Source organism: Chrysochloris asiatica, unplaced genomic scaffold (assembly GCF_000296735.1).
Source record: "Chrysochloris asiatica unplaced genomic scaffold, ChrAsi1.0 scaffold00188, whole genome shotgun sequence".
NCBI lineage: Eukaryota > Metazoa > Chordata > Mammalia > Afrosoricida > Chrysochloridae > Chrysochloris > Chrysochloris asiatica.
The window spans coordinates 1,327,386-1,331,790 of NW_006408706.1; the positions used below are offsets into that span (position 1 = coordinate 1,327,386).

General features: G+C 41.3%; 1 pseudogene; it reads left to right on the forward strand.

The window, feature by feature from the left end:
• Nucleotides 1-625: 625 nt before the first annotated feature.
• LOC102818320 lies at nucleotides 626-1,818 on the forward strand (annotated as a pseudogene).
• Nucleotides 1,819-4,405: the final 2,587 nt, after the last annotated feature.

The following is a 4,405-nucleotide window of genomic DNA, read 5'->3' on the forward strand; positions in this document are numbered from 1 at the left end:
CTTCTGAAATAGTAAATCTTTACAAGAGCATCCAGCCTCATATTTCTCCCTCAAGGTGGCTGGCATTTTTGAACTACCAGCCTTGCACTGATAATTGCCAGTGATTGAAATGCAAAATTGGAAACAAAGAGGAAGGATCTGTGTTGACTTGTGCCCTGTCAGCAAATGTTAACTCCCTAGGGCTTAACTCCATTCATGTTATCACAGTCAAGTCTACTTTGAAGAGATCCTCTTCCAATCTAAGGGGCTCATCATCCGGCATTATATCTGACAGTGTTCCATTAGTATTCACAAGGTTTTCAGTCCCTAAATTTTCGGATGTAGTCTGTCTCTCTTTCTTGTAGTCTGTCTTTGTCTGGAAGCTCATCTGAAACCAGTCCACCATGGGTGACCTTGATGATATTTAAAATACCCAGTGGCAGTGGCCACCAGGGGTGTGTTAGTGGCGTGTGTGAGTGGACGGGGTTCTGGCTCAACTCATCTCAAAATTGGCCTGAGGCAGGAGGCATGGGGAGCTACCCTGCTGTAGGATAGGGGGCTGGGTACTAGCTTCACCGATGGAGGACACTGAGACCCAGCTGCTGGAGGCAGCGTGCTGTTCACAAAAAATCTCCCACTTTGCCTGTCTTCTTGGAAAATTCCTCAAGTCTTCAAGTCTTCCCAGTCAGAAGCATTACTTAACATCGCTGCAGACCTTCACGGAGGAGGAGCTGATGATCAGAAACACAGTTAAAAAGTTTGCCCAGCAACAAACTGCTTCTTTGCTTTCAACAATGGATGAAAATTCAAAAATGGATAAATCAATAATACAAGGACCATTTCAACAAGGGTTGATGGGGATTGAAGTTAACACAAAATATGGAGGGATGGGAGCTTCCTTTTTCTCCTCTATCCTGGTGATAGAGGAGCTTGCCAAAGTTGATGCATATGTGGCTGTGTTGTGTGACGTCCAGAACACAGTCATTAACACGCTGATTAAAAACATGGAACAGAAGCACAAAAGGCTACCTATTTGACCCAGCTGACTTTGGGAAAAGTTGAAAATTTCTGTCTTTCTGAGACTGGAGCAGGTAGTGACTCATTTGCTTTGAAGACCAGAGTTGATAAGAAGGGAGATTATTACATCATCAATGGGTCAAATATGTGGATTACCAATGCTGAGTATACAAGACTTTTCCTGGTGATGGCTAATGCAGACCCTGGCATCAGGTATAAAGGGATCACCTGTTTCATGGCAGATCGCGATACCGAAGGCGTTCATATAGGACGAGCAGAAAACAAAATGAGTATACAAGCTTTTTCTACCTGCCCATTAACATTTGAAAATGTGAAGGTTCCAGAAGCCAATATCCTGGGCCAGGTTGGGCCAGGTACGCAGTCGGGCGTCTCAATGAAGGTCGAATAGGCATCTGGCATAGATGTTGGGCCTGGAACGAGGATGTTTTGACTACACTATCTCCTATATTAAAGAAAGGGTACAATTTGGCAAGAGAATATTTGATTTTCAGGGTCTCCAACACCAAGTGGCTCACGTGGCCACCCAGCTGGAAGCTGCCAGATTGCTGACGTACTACACGGCCTGGCTTGTAGAAGCTGGAAGGTCCTTCATAAAAGAAGCATCTATGGCCAAATTCTATGCGTCTGAGGTGGCCGGACTAACAACTAGTAAAATGTATTGAGTGGATGGGAGGAATTGGCTACACCAAAGATTATCTTGTGGAGTAATTCTTTCAAGATGCCAAGATTGGTACAATATATGAAGGAACGTCAAACATCTAGCTGAGTACCATTGCCGAGCGTATCGATGCGGAATACTGACATCCAGGGGCAGGGCACCTCCGCTATGTCACTGGCATCAACGCTGAGAAGACTGTGCTTTGTTGGGAGAATAAAGCTCCTCAGCATGGAAGTAGTCCATTTCAGCCCTTCGCGATGGTCCTTGGAGTAGGGGTTTTCTGTTGTATCTCTGTCTCTTAGACTTAGGAAATCACTTTCTAATATAAGAAGAAAGGCATCCATGGTTCCTCTAAAATGGTTTTAAAAGTTCAGTCATGTTCATATGATCAGTCTAGTTCTGGAGTACCTAGCAGTTTCCCTTTGTCAGCATCAGGAGACATGAAGACATTTGAAGTCTTTTTTATAGAAATGGCTATTTTATACTCCTATGAAATCTCTCTTTTGTGACATTAGTCAGAAAAATGTTTATTATGGAAGGTAATATTTATTGAATATTTTATAAGGTTCACTTCTAAGTTGCTACTCTAAATAGAAATTGATAAAAATTAATTTAGAAAAATTTAAATCTGGGTTCAAGACACCTGAGAAGATGTAGGGCAAGAGTACAATGGAAGAAAAACAATAGAACTGAGAAAAACTTTGTAATTGAACTGTGCCAAAGGTGTCCTTCATAATCGTTCCAGGAGATGACTCTAAAAACAAGTCTCTGTGATGCTTTTTAAGAGTAAAGCTTCAATAACTTGGTCACATAATCAGAAAGTATTCAGTATTGTATTCATCCTATATGCACTATTTGTTTGAGATTTCTTTCTGTATTTAAATTGAATCTGGGGTTCTGAAAATTAGCTACTGAACTCTGTAATGAATTGTAATTCACAAGTCAAGTTTTGATTCTGAGGGGAGTGTATTTGAATCTCAGAAGAAATGAAGGACAGGAGACGGTTGTATCGAGTTTGAAAAAGCGTATTCAGTTTTATGAAAAGCATACTCAATTGTTGTTAAGTGCCATCGAGTCAGTCCTGACCCATAGTGACTCTGTAGGGTTTCCGAGGAGCATCTGGTGAGCTTGAACCACCGATGTTACAGTTCAAACGGCTTTGCAGTCTAGAGCATTAACCCACTGCGCCACACCAGGACTCTATAATAAAAGGCAAAAAAATAAATCAGTTATCTTAGAATGCAAATTACAGAGAGGTAAGCTCCAGAGTATCTAGTGGACAATGCCATTTTCGTCAGTATCTGGGCTTCTCCATGTGGAGAGCAGAGCTGACTGGGTAAACATCAGGAGCCCCTCGGGATGGAGCAGGCAGTGGAAGAGCATGAGAGCTACTTGTTCTCTAAGAAGAGGACTCGAGAGGTGGGAAGAAGTTCCCAGGTCCATGTGGTTGCTTAAAATAATCACTGCTGCTTAAATGGGAAGAAATTTAGTAGCTTAATGAAAGGGTAATGTTTCTTAAGAAAACTTGACATTTTCCAAATAATTTTGCTTTGCACTTTCATGTTTATTGATATAGCTAATTGCTATAATGCAAATCATAGTTGTGTAAATATAATGAGATGGGAATACCATTAAAATATTAGGAGGAAATAAAGACAAATTTAGACCTTGGATCAAAAGAGATAAAGGCTACTTGACTTTCAAAGAGGAAGCCTAACGGTTCAGTTTTCTAGAGCAAAAAGATGAAGTCATCTGATAAAGGAGGGTTGTTGTAGTTGTTGTTAGTGCCGTGGAGTCAGTTCCAACTCACAGTGACCCTGTACAGGTTTCCAAGGCTGTACATTTTTACAGGAGCAGAAAGCCTCATCTTTCCCCTTTAGAACAGCTGGCAGTTTTGAATTGCTATGGAACCCGAGCTCCTATAAAGGAGAGTACGAGATAGATAAAATGCCTTAAGGGGGGTGGACAGCTTTCACTTCTACTCTGTGAAAGAGGGTGATGGCACAGGTTATGGGGTAGAAACCAGCATCAGTCAAAACAATCTCAACTTCTCCCTCTAGGATCGTGTTGTTGTCACGAAGTGCCATCAAGTTGGTTCCGACTCATAGCAACTCTGTATAGGGTTTCCCAGTCTCTAAATCTTTACGGGAACAGAAAGCCTCATCTTTTCTCCTTCGGAGTGGCCACAGACTGGAACCATTGACCTTGTCATTCTCAGTCCAGTGCTTATCCTGTGAAGATGTGTAAAATTAATCTCCAAGTTGACAACATTAGAGAACCTCCTGTTGGCATGTGGACCTTGAATTAGTCTTTAGTAATAATTTGAGGTATATGTCAGAGTTCTAATTTTGTTTGTTTTGCACATAACCATCAAGAACAGTGAAACTTCTCCTTGTTTTGCCTAAATTATTTAGGTATTGTAGTTAATATATGCTCTGACCTTCTTCTGTTAGAGAATCAGGATGTTTTACTTTTTTCTATCAAAGAGGATTTAGTAAATTTTCCCTACAGTTCTTTCAGGGTAGTTTTTCTTATTATTATAACCATTACTCTGGGGTCTTTAAGATGGTCTATTGTGTGTTTATGACTGGTGGAAAACTGAGCCGCTCAGCTCCTGAAGCCTGTCTTTACTGTTTGTTAATTTGAGGATTTGGCAGTCCTGAGCCTCAGGAGGCAGAAATCTGCACACGGCACTCACCAAAGATCCCCTTGACCATATTTGTGTGAGCA